Raw genomic sequence first — 13,456 nt, forward strand, 5'->3', positions numbered from 1 at the left:
TTACTGAGACTGAGTTACAGCAACAGGTTGAGTTCAGTCTGTCTCCCGACGAGCAGCTTTGAGTCTCTTTCAGTAAAGTAAATAAAATACTAAATAAATATTGCAGTACGTGAGTTTTACTGTGTTGTTTTTCTTAGAGAGAGAGAGAGAGAGAGAGAGAGAGAGAATAACAATGGGCATCAAATAACATTGAGTTGCCAACCCTATGTGAATCGAACTGGAACTTCATCTGGAATTTGGTTTTGGCGTGAGATTTCTTCTTCTTCTTCTTGCTCAATTTCTATCTTCCCCATGTCATGAGAAATGGAGGCAGCAGTGGAATCTATAGAGAATGCATTTTTGGCACAAACAAGTGACATATTGTAAAAGCTTGACCTTAAACAACTGTACACCAGGACACCAGTGATTTCAGTGATTTAATCATCCTGTGTGAGTGCGTTGGGTTCGGAGTAATTCATTAATTACATGAGCTCACCTCGTAATTCTTGTCCCGTGCGAAGAAGGCTTTAGGTCCTGTGAGCAGAAACACTGACCTGCTTTTACAACTTATGAGACGCCATCAACTTTGACTCATTTCACATTTCACATCAGTGCTGATAACTAGTGATGGAAGATCTGTTTCTCTCCTGATACGATACCTGATCTGAGGTTCAGGATCAATACAACCAGGATACGATGTGATCAATAAAAGTTCAGTGACAACAAAGTCTGACTGTGCAGAATTCTGTTTATTTCTGAGACACAAATCTTTCTAGCGATGCCATTGGCTGCTAGAATGTAAGCAACAATTTAAAAATGTCATTACAAAGTGACAATAATATAATTTGGATGGAGAGCTTGTGAAACTGTGATGGTCAAGAGTCTCATTAGTGATTACTACAGCAGAATAACATGGAGCTGATATCACCATTCATGTTCCTGACAGCAGAATAACATGGAGCTGATATCACCATTCATGTTCCTGACAGCAGAATAACATGGAGCTGATATCACCATTCATGTTCCTGACAGCAGAATAACATGGAGCTGATATCACCATTCATGTTCCTGACAGCAGAATAACATGGAGCTGATATCACCATTCATGTTCCTGACACAACATACGGATTGAAACTTTTTTGTGATATGTTGAATTTCAATATATCGTCCCATTTCTGCCAACAGGCTACGGAAAAAGCTTCTTTGCTCGATTCTGATTGGTCGTCTGTTTCCTTTGCTTTCTCCGCCCCTTTTGTGTGAAATGGGAATATGTCACATGGTTTCTTGCTTGCGTGTGAAACCCTGGTAGAGGTTTGGTTGTCATGTGACCGCTGCACCGGCGCTCTGATGTCAGCAGGATGGAGGATGTGCGGGCGTCATCCCACTGGGTTTAAACTTCCCCGTCCTAGAGGATGTTGGCCTTTATGTGGGATGCTGCAGCACTTGTTACCATGGAGACGGGACGTGAGTCAGTGTCTGTTAGCTTTCCTCAACTCAGACCGTCCCGATCAGTAACCATGACTCGCGCCGCCTCACTCCTCGGTGCTGTTGTTTGCTTGTTTTTTGGGACAAAGCGGTGTGAGCTCGAGGCAATGCCAAGATCTGGGGGGGAAAAAACTACTGAAAGTCGAGAGAAATGAGTCATTTGTGCAGATGAGAAGGGGCTTTTTTAAATAACCTCACCTCAAAACAAAGATGAAAAAGTGACGCTGAAATGCTCATGAGCATCTCTGCCTGACTGCTTCAGTGAGTTGGACTTTTCATATCATTACAACTGAGGAGGAGCGTTCAGCAGCTGCAGCTCACTGCTTCCCCAAAATCTAACCAGGATTAAAGTGAATGAATTAATCTATCATGCCAGATGAATCTGTCACACCAGAATTGCTTTATTCAGCGAGTCCAGTAAATTTACAAGATTTTGTCTTGAAGAAATTGACTGACAACTAACATAGTAGTATAGTAGCCTGCATACTGACGCACATTTCATTTCATTTATTTATTTATTTTTTTGAAACTTATTTTTTATTTGGTTATTTCTCACATCCCCTTTTACATCAAAAATATTTCAACATAGGTTGACAGTTTCCTTTACAAGGAGTTTTATATATCCAAACAATTCAACATGAAAATATGTATAAAAATAAATCAAAACAAATAATAATAATAATAACAATAGTGAAAATAACCAACGTAAATAACACAAAAATATCAAAACAAAACTAAACATGGGCTATATACAAGTTCATCTTACATAGACATACATATTCAGTCCAATACATAGGAAAATATCCATATTATTTATCGAAAAATAAAAAACAAAAGTTCCTGTTTATTTTGTCTCTCTTTAAAGAAGACACAGTAAACTACCTCAGATCTTCACCTGCAGTCCAGTTCCTTAATAAGTATATGTTCGTTCAGTATTTATTTATTTTTAAACGGGGACACTGCACATTAATCGACCCGAGGGTAAATGTGCCAACTGGCTAATTTTCAGCTGTAGTCCCTGTGGTACAGGAACCTCCTATACAGTGTGAAGGAACATGTCAGTTTACAGGGTCTGAAACCTGCGCCAAGCCCCAAATGTTGGTAAAATGAAGTTTGGTAAGATTGGTAAGAGTCACCGCCACACTGAGATGATAACATTTAAATGCATTTGTCTTTGGTCTTTGCCTGTTTTCAAACTTTATCCCTCTGCTGTATTGTGTTACACACTGTGTTGAAACACCAAATCAGTGATTACAGAGTCGGAGGAGACAGAAAGTTGCTTCTTAACATTGCTGATCTATACTGATCTATAACCTGCTGAGACCAAGAGGAAGAACGTCAGCCATGTTGGTGAAAAGGCTCTATAGCTTCCTCATCTGCCGGTCTTACTCTTCAGCTTGTTGTCTCTCCTCTGCCGGCCGGTCTTACTCTTCAGCTTGTTGTCTCTCCTCTGCAGGCTGGTCTTACTCTTCAGCTTGTCTCTCCTCTCTGCAGGCCGGTCTTACTCTTCAGCTTGTTGTCTCTCCTCTGCAGGCCGGTCTTATTCTTCAGCTTGTTGTCTCTCCTCTCTCCAGGCCGGTCTTACTCTTCAGCTTGTTGTCTCTCCTCTGCAGGCCGGTCTTATTCTTCAGCTTGTTGTCTCTCCTCTCTCCAGGCCGGTCTTACTCTTCAGCTTGTAGTCTCTCCTCTGCAGGCCGGTCTTACTCTTCAGCTTGTTGTCTCTCCTCTGTTGGCCGTTTACTCTTCAGCTTGTTGTCTCTCCTCTGCAGGCCGGTCTTACTCTTCAGCTTGTTGTCTCTCCTCTGCAGGCCGGTCTTACTCTTCAGCTTGTTGTCTCTCCTCTGTTGGCCGGTCTTACTCTTCATCTTGTCTCCTCTCCTCTCTGCAGGCCGGTCTTACTCTTCATCTTGTCTCTCCTCTGCAGGCTGGTCTTACTCTTCATCTTGTTGTCTCTCCTCTGTTGGCCGGTCTTACTCTTCATCTTGTCTCCTCTCCTCTCTGCAGGCCGGTCTTACTCTTCATCTTGTCTCTCCTCTGCAGGCTGGTCTTACTCTTCATCTTGTCTCTCCTCTGCAGGCTGGTCTTACTCTTCATCTTGTTGTCTCTCCTCTGCAGGCCGGTCTCTTCAGCTTGTCTCTCCTCTCTGGCTCAGCAGCAGATGTGTGTGTAATCCCCAGCAGGATTACAGGACTCCTCTGTAACGCCTCACACTGAGGGAAACCCACTTCCTGTCCGACACACTGCGTGGAAACTGAGCTGAAACTTCTTAATGTTGCTATTCAAATCAGCAGCAGTGTGAACAATGGCTGCTGTGTGGAGCGGTGTGATAGTGGACAGATTATGAAGCTCGCCGGCCGCTGCCCCGCCGCTCAGTTCAGACGCCGCAGTTTGTTGCCGCTGACGACGGAAACCACAGCACTAAAGGCTTTCAGCTGGATAATAATAAGACATTTATTAGGAACTTTGATCCAAAGCACCTCATAGGACCATGAGAGCGTACATGGTTAGTATGGGCCGTCCCAGTGGGAGAGGAACCCCCAACCCTGGCAGTGTTAGTGCCTTGCTCTACCACTGACCTACATCAAGATGTTAAATAATGTCACTCAAAGATAATCGGTCATATTCCTCCTAGTCATTCTTTTTTAGGATTTATTTATTTTTATACTGCTCAAGAAAACAACCATTATCATCTTTATTTCTAATTATATGAAGATAAATGCACACCTCAGATATTTTTTACTAGACAGTTTAAAATTCGAGAGAGACAGATTACAAGAGAGAGAGAGGGGGATGACATGTGACCAAGGTTCTGGTCCGGATTCGAACCCAGGATGTCACATGGTACACACCTCAGACCGCTGATCCACCAGGAGGCCCCGCATTGATTTTTGCGCTTGGAAGCTTCTATTGGATGTGATGCAGTCCTGAAAAACACACACACACACACACACACACACACACACACACACACACACACACACACACACACACACACACACACACACCCCTTGGTAGTGTGTGTTAGTGCTGTGCAGCCTCCAGGTGGATCTGTTGACGTCGGCGCAGCGTCTCTGGAGGTCTGCCGCTCTCTGGTGGATCATTAGACTGGATTCCTGCCAGGATGGAAACTGCATCGGTCTCCGGTAGAAGAAGAAGAAGAAGAACAAACTGTTCAGCGCTCTCTTGGGGAGGGTCGATGTGTCGTGGTGTTCAGGGTGTTCATGGTGTTCAGGGTGTTCAGTGCTCAGACTTGATGCCACTTGTCGCTGCTGATTCACCAAAAAAGAAAGTGGATGGGCGACAGCGGTGATTTCCACAACTCCTCGAGCCAGATGCTGCTGTGGAGGAGAGAGGAGCTTCCTGCAACAAAAGAGACAGAGAAGAAGACAGAAATGTTTTCTCCTGAATGGAGTAGCGTTGTTTGTCTAAAGCTGTGAGGGAGCAGGGGGGGGGGGTTCAGCGGCTTGCTGATGGACGCCTGGGTGTTGATGGACACACGGTGATCGTTGTGATCGACCTTGGGTTGGTCCAAACTGCTTTAGTGAAGTCGGTGGTATCCATGGCAACGAGTGAAGTCAGGAGGCCCGTCCCATTAGCAGCTTTCCTGCAGCCCTGCGCTCTTGTGAACTCGTGTGTTCGTGCTGAGCAGTTCAGTCCAAGTCAGACTGAACTGAAGTCTGAAGTATTTGGATAGCAGTGTGTTGCTCAAGGACACTTCAGCAGGGTGGGGGGAGAGGAGGAGAGGGGGGGGTGAACGCAGGTCATCCCCCCCCCCCCCCACCCACCCCACCCACCCCCCCACCCCACCCTGCAGCACAGTGACGGCACGGCAGCCATTGTTTGGAAAGATTTAACTTGTATAAACCCAGCTGGCTGGTGAACCAGTGAAAGTGGTTGGTGATGTGAATCCATTGTGACTGTTGGGTGGAAAAATTTCCTGTCCTGGGACGTGTGTGTGTGTGTGTGTGTGTGTATGTGTGTATATATGTGTGTGTGTGATGACTGGTCTAATGCTAGTGTAAAAGGAGCTTTAGCAACCAGGAAGTGTCATTGTGTGTGTGTGTGTGTGTGTGTGTGTGTGTGCGTGCAGTTTTCTATGAGAGTCTCCCTGATAGATTGAACTCTGTTTTTTCCAGGTCCAAGTGTGACACACACACACACACACACATACATACATACATACATAAACACAACCATACACATGCATGCACTCATACATACAGAGCGACACAAACACCTAGCCATATGCACACGCACATGCACACACACACACACACACACACGTATACATATACATACTGTAAATGCAGACATACATTCTGGCACAGCCATTCATCTCTAGGTCACACATTCATATGTTCACAAGCTGTGTGTGTGTGTGTGTGTGTGTGGGGGGGGGGGGGGGGGGGGGGGTCATGAAGTTCAGAGCTTCATTGTGTCAGAAATCAGCAATAAAGACAAATTCAGCTCCACTTGAACAAACAGAGAAGGAAATCTTTTATAAAGCAGTATGTTTAGTTTAGCTTATTTGCCCGGTGATAACATGCAGGCAGAACGATAACAGACTGAAAAAATACACAAGAAATGCAAATTTGTGCAGGTGAGATAACAGACAGGCAGCTCAGACCAAACAGTGGAAACAAATACAGAAATCAGGAGGACAAACAAAGACAAAACTGACTAACATCATGTTGGACCTGGACAGGCTTCCAGTACTCACTGTGATTTCTGAACGAACGCTCAAATACTCCTTCAATAAGACTTTGAATCCTAAATTTGGGTTCGAATGTCAATCTAACAAACGAATATCTGCATTTTTGAATAGTTGGGGCCGGCGTGACATCACATCCTGTCAGCCCTGCAATTTATTTCCTTCATGACATTGCAAACCATGACTTTGCACTGGGGCTGGGCCATAATTCAGTTCAATATTATATTATCGTATATCCCTATGATTATCATGATATATTGTTTCTTCCATACCGCCCAGTAGAGCTGAAACGATTAATCGATTAGTTGTCAACTATTAAATTAATCACCAACTATTTTGATAATCAATTAATCGGTTTGAGTAATTTTTTAAGAAAAATAAGTCAAAATTCTCTGATTCCAGCTTCTTAAATGTGAATATTTTCTGGTTTCTTTACTCCTCTATGACAGTAAACTGAATATCTTTGGGTTGTGGACAAAACAAGACGTTTGAGGACGTCATCTTGGGCTTTGGGAAACACTGATCGACATTTTTCACCATTTTCTGACATTTTATAGACCAAACAACTAATCGATTAATTGAGAAAATAATCAACAGATTAATCGGCAATGAAAATAATCGTTAGTTGCAGCCCTACCGCCCAGCTCTACTTTGTGCTGCCTTCCTCTCTGTGTTTACCTCCTCCTCCTTCTCCTCCTCCTCCTCCTCCTCCTCCCCCTCCCTCTCCTCCTCCTCCTCCTCCTCCTCCTCCTCCTCCTCCTCCTCCTCCTCCTCCTCTGACTGAAAGCAGACGATTCAGACTGAACTGAAGTGAAATCATTTGACATTTCAGATGAAGCCGGAGGGCGTTGAGAGTCGTCCTGCTGCATCACATGATCCAACACAGAGACTCACTGCTTTACATTCTGCTCTGACACACCGGAGTTAGACCAGGACAGAGGTTTGCTCATAGATCAGCTGATATTGATCTCTTACTAAATATCTGATATTGGCTAGACATGTGGTCCGCTGTCCACTTTTTTTTTCCGAGCATGTTTGGACCGGTTTAATCAAACTCTTGAGTTATTTAGTGATGAAGTGTTGTTATTTACTTTCCCTCAATTTGCCTCGTCTACTTCTACCACAGTTAGTGATTTACTACGTTTCCCAGAATGCCTTTCAACAACCTCCAGAGAAGGGCCGTGAACTTGTTGCTTTCAGCTGTGGGTTTTCTGTGCAGGTGGAGAGAGAGACAGTGACAGTAAGAGCAAGAGAGAGAAAGTTTCTCCTCCTCTTCCTCAAACCCCAACCTGTCTCTCTGCTGCAGTGCATTCTGGTCTCTCTCCTGCTCCTGTGGTGCATTCTGGTCTCTCTCCTGCTCCTGTGGTGGAGAAACTGGTCTCTCTCCTCTTCTACGATGGATTTCTCCCTGTATGATTGTTGAACGTCTCTCGGTGCAAAATGGCGGCTCTAGAAAGAAGCCCTCGCTCTTTGATTCTGAGGGACTGACACCAAAACCTGACGTTTACCGCTGAGGTTTCAGATCCATGAAACGACTAAACGGACCCAGAAGGGTAAAGTCCTCTCGCTAACGGGTGTGACGGTGTTGAAGAGTTTCAGGGGGGGGTTTTTTTTCTGCTTGAAGTTCATTCAGAGTTGAAGGCGTTTTGTTCTCGCTGCTGTTTCGGTTTCCAGTTTGTTACAATCAGAAGTCGGATTTTCTGACTTCCTCTTCTAGAAGTTATAATGGGAGGAAGGAGAGCGGCTGATGGTCCGTCACTCCCGACTCTGATCACAGCTCCGTGTTATTCAGTTAAAAAACCCTCCCATACAGTTCAGTACAATACACACACACACTAAATCACAACAAGTGAAGTTCATTTCTATACTCTATAGAAGAAACTGGATTGGTTTGTTGGTGTGTGTGTGTGTGTGTGTGTGTGTGTTAGGGGTCGACTGATATCTTTTTTTCAGGGCCGATACCGATACAGATTATTAGTAATCAAGGAGACAGATAACCGATATTTGGGGCCGATATACATTTGCAGTAAAAATGAAAATTTGAGTGTCAAAATTAACAGCGACACAAACCCCAACACAAAACCTCCTTTAAAAGCCTTTAAAGGATAAGGCCGGTGTTTTTTAATGCATTTCTTACCGTCAACAAATCCTATGAAAATAACAAAATCAACAATGCGTTTGCTCTCGTTACTTTCTGACTTCCCACGTTCTGTTTTTAGCTGTCAACCCGGAAGTCATCGGCTCCAACTGTAAGATAAAAACCTTTAAATACAGCTCACAAAGACATAGTTTACATTTTAAAAATCGCTAACTGTTACCATGAAAAGTCAGACTGTTGTAGTTATTACCAAATCAAATTCAAATGGGAACAAATTCTTCATTACGCCGGGGACTATTTTCTGTGCTACGGAACTACTTTCCTGAGATGGAAAACGTGTTTACGGTCGGCTTATTAAGTCGTTTGAGGAAAAAGTCGTCCGGCCCGGTGCATCGTGATGATGAAATATGTTGCTTAATCATTTTTTAATACAATGCAGTTCTATGGCTGCTGGGACATGAGGCTGCACTGGGCAGCGGCTACATGGACGAGACTTGTTAGCAAAACAAATTCATTGCTGATTTTGTTATTTTTATAGGATTTGTTGACGGTAAGAAATGCATTAAAAAACACCAGCCTGATCCTTTAAACATGAAATACTAGAAAACAGAACATTTCAACATTATATTTTGAAAAATAAAGTGCAGGGAGCTCCTATTTATTTTATCGGCAATCATATCAGACAAAATAACGATTCCGATAATTGGAAAAATGATGAATAACGGATCTAGTGTGCGTGTGTGTGTGTGTGTGTGTGTGTGTGTTGAATTTACATGTGCTTCGTTGTGCTAAAAGGGATTTTGAAATAGATCCACTTGGCTGATAGCTTCTCTGAATTTCCCTTTCACAGTAATAACAATACTTTGTGTTTTTAGACAAGAAATATTCCAGATAAGAGTTTCGAAATGTCTTTGTTACACAAGACAATGTGCAGAAAGTCCACAGGTGAATATTTTGAGTTGCTGTTAGAGAAGCCAGCCTGTGAGCAGAGGGTTGCCGGTTCAAATCCCAGCTGGGAGCGAGCAGAGGAGCCGCTGAGCAAGGCAGCTCCCAGTGATGTGTCCAGCTGTAGGAATATGACGCGGGTTGGTATTATAAAAGATGATTTGTGTTACAGAGAGAGATTGATTAAAACCATCAAAATATTAGGTCTCTTGTCTGATTGGCTGCTGGCTGAGGAGCCGGTCGTTGCGGCGAATCAGCATCATGTCGTTTGATTTTATCGTTTTTTTCCATCTCTTTTCCTCTTTTACAACCTCTTCTGTTTTCTCTGACCGCATCATCACTATTCATCTTGTGACAGATCTGATGAGGCGCCCACACAGTGGAAACACACACACACACACACACACACACACACACACACACACACTGTGTTGTATTGTCTGGAGGACGCCTCACACACATCACACTGACTCATTATCACTTTATTATCAGTCTGTTCAGTTTCCAGAAAGACATCAAGACAGACAAGACAGACCAGAAAGAAATCAATTGTCCAATCAGGAGAGCAACGCATAAATGGGCCAAAAATAATACAGTTTTTCTTTTTTCTCTAGCATGTTGAGATTTGTTATATTTTATTGAATTTTTAAACTTTATAACATGCAGGCTACATACAAATAGACAAAAAAATGAGGGATATAAATGGGTAAAAAAGGGGTGGGGCCATTCAAAGGGGTTAAATCAACAACAAAAAAATGTATATGAATAAATAAAATAACATAAAATAAGTTCTCTTGTTCACATCTTTGATCAGTACAGTAATGCAGCATTATTACATGGACAAAACCTGTTAGATTGTATTCTCACACCTTGTGGCTCAGTACTAATCTAGTGCCAACATTTGCAAATGTGATGAAATTCCCCCACTGAGATTTGTTCTTAAATTAATCATCCAGTTACAGCTGATTGCTTACTTTTTTGTGTCTTTCAATGCTTTTTGATATCTGCATGTTGTTGTTGTTGTTGTTGTTGCTGGGTGACAAACAGACCTTCCTGCTCAGCCTGCATGATGCTGTTTCCCTGCAGAGCCGACAGACTCATCAGACTCTGATGTTTCTCAGTGTTTGTCTGCTGGCTGCTGTCAGTTTCCCGCTCTGCCGGATCGGTGTTGTGAACCAGACTTCGGTCCAGATGTGGTTTCATGTCATTTTCTCTGTGCTGGTTTTCCTAATTAGGAGGGAGAGCAGGGAGCGGCTGGGGTTCACGCCGCAGATCTGCTCCTTTCTCACCTGCAGCTTCACCGAGTCGGGTCGTGAGTCAGCGGGAGCCGGGGTCGATATTCCGGAAAAGTCGATCCGATAATTTCCCTCCTCCAGACTGAGTGAAATTCCCGGGAATCTTCCTTGTGTGAACAAAAGCCGTCAGATTCCGGTGACGACGGTCTGACGTAGCGCACGTTCAGGCAGAGCGAGCCGACCAATCACAAGAGACTCTGGGCGGCGTGTTTCATTCTGAGACTCGCTCACTGCAGCGTTTGTTTGGAGCAGTGTGTGTGTGTGTCTGTGTGTGTGAGAGAAATGGAGAGAGTGTGTGTGTGAGAGGGGCAAGAGTGTGTGTGTCTGTGAGAAGGTGAGAGAGTGTGAATGTGTGAGGAAGGGGGGGATGAAGGAGAGTGTGTGTGTGTGTGTGTGTGTGTGTGTGTGTGTGTGTGTGTGTGTGAGAAAGGGCGAGAGTGTAAATGTGAGAAAGAGGGCGAGAGAGTGTAAGTATGTGAGAGAAGGAGAGAATCTGTGAGAACAAGAGCAAGCAAAAGAGAGGGAGGGTATGAGAGAGAGAGTTAGGGAGTGAATGTAAGTGTGTGTGAGAGAGTGAGAGAGAGAGAGAGCATGATATCATGGTAAGTTGATGAGTTAATTAGAGAACGGGACTAAACCTAGAAACTGTTGAGAGTCACCAGAGCGGTCGCTCGCTTCTCATTAGTGACGGACGATCTGTTTCTCTCCTGAAACGACTCGACACGTGATCTGAGGTTCAGGATCAATACAACCAGGATACGATGTGATCAATAAAAGTTCAGTGACAACAAAGTCTGACTGTGCAGAATTCTGTTTATTTCTGAGACTCAAATCTTTCTAGCGATGCCATTGGCTGCTAGAATGTAAACAACAATTTAAAAATGTCATTACAAAGTGACAATAATATAATTTGGATGGAGAGCTTGTGAAACTGTGATGGTCAAGAGTCTCATTAGTGATTACTACAGCAGAATAACATGGAGCTGATATCACCATTCATGTTCCTGACAGCAGAATAACATGGAGCTGATATCACCATTCATGTTCCTGACAGCAGAATAACATGGAGCTGATATCACCATTCATGTTCCTGACAGCAGAATAACATGGAGCTGATATCACCATTCATGTTCCTGACACAACATATGGATTGACACATTTCTGTATTGTGATATGTTGAATTTCAATATATCGTCCCATCACTACTTCTCATAGACGGTGAATGGAGACAAGCTGTTCGCCTTGTGAAATCATGTCTGGTGTGGAGCTACCATGGTTACGGTTAGCTTAGCTGTTAGCATTTCTCCTTCCATTTGTCCTTGGTAGGCCTCCGTAGTGCAGTGGCTTTGCTGTGTTTTATTTACAAATGTGTTGCGTTTTCTGTCGCCCTCTAGTGGTCAGAAAAATCAGAGTAGTGAGTAGAAAGTCGCAGGTTCAAACCCCCGTCCTGCTGCAGCGTCCCCGAGCCACCCGCTGAACCCCCTCCAGCCCCGGGCGGCGCTCCGGACCGAGTCGCTTCCTGCTTCCTCCTCTTCACATCAATAGTCTGATTGTCCCTCGGCCTGCTGAGGCTCACAGGACCAATAAAAATTTGTGAGCTCTTTGTTTCAGATGAATGTGAACGTGTTGAGCAGAAATCTGTCGGCGCGTTTGAAGTTTCAGAACAGAATGACAGATCGGACATTTGGAAAACATGAAAACACTCGACAGACGAGCTGCGGCTTCGGAGCGAAGCATCATGAGCTGCTGTTTAAACCCGAGTCAGTTTAACACATGTGGCTGCAAAATGGTTCTCTATGGAAAGAGATTAGAGCAAGAAGTTGCGTTTGAATTGCATGAATTATAATTTGTCATGCTGCTATTAAACTGCTGAATCCAAAAAAGGAATTTGTTGAATAAATGAATTCAAAAATGTAATTCTAAGACAATTTAAAATTGAATGCAATGACTTGAAATTGAATGTGATTATTATTCAATTTTACTGTTAATTCTAATTTCTGATTGAGCTCTCTGAGACACGCATGAGGCAAAAGCAAACGAGCAAAGATTCAGTCCAACACCTGTGGAGAGCGCAGTAGTTCTACCAGTTCTCACCACCAAGTGTTCGTTGTTTTACCGGCTAACTTTCGGTCGGGAACTCATTGAAAAACTGTGAGAAACCACATCAGAGTGACTGTCTGGTGGAAACCAGTAGTAACCGCAGTGCGCTCTTTGACGCTGTTGGATTGAATCTTTGCTCGTTTGCTTTTCCTAAGACCCTGGATGTGAGTCTCAGAGTTGAGTCTGAGTATAGAAAACTGAATTTGAAGTTACGGTTATAAGTGACATTAATAATCACGTTGAATTTCCAGCCATCTGTTTCCACAGTTGTGGTTTTGAGGACAGAGGATCATCAGAGTCTGACAGACTGACTGCAGACTGGAAGCTGTTCTCAGGTCAGCTGTCAGTCAATTCTGTTGCACTTGATAGAAAGTCAGTCAGCAGTTATTGTGTTAATGTGTTAGTTAATGTGTCATGTCTTCTCTCTATCGTGTCTTGGTGTCTCCTCTGCACATGCAGACTGTGCTGTGAGATTTGAATCCGCCTGCACACAAACCACAGATGCAGAAGTGAAAGGTGTGTGTGTGTGTGTGTGTGTGTGTGTGTGTGTGTGTGTGTGTCAGCTTTCTGATGCTTTCCTGAGATAATAAAACACTGCAGCTGGGCGGTGTTACTAGAAAAGACACACTGATGGGAATCTGTGCAGCATGATCTCATAAAAAGTTGTGAAATGAGAAAATGAACTCTGGAATTCAGATTCACCTGCTGTGGACAGGAATTATGTAAAAATTACATTCCTCCACCATGAACTGGATTCTGTGACAAAAACATGAACTGAATACATTTTCATCTAAAGGTTGACCAAAGGTTAAGTTTAGGCAACTAAAGCAACTTGGTTAAGGT

The sequence above is a fragment of the Centroberyx gerrardi genome, chromosome 12 (genome assembly GCF_048128805.1).
Source record: "Centroberyx gerrardi isolate f3 chromosome 12, fCenGer3.hap1.cur.20231027, whole genome shotgun sequence".
Lineage (NCBI taxonomy): Eukaryota > Metazoa > Chordata > Actinopteri > Beryciformes > Berycidae > Centroberyx > Centroberyx gerrardi.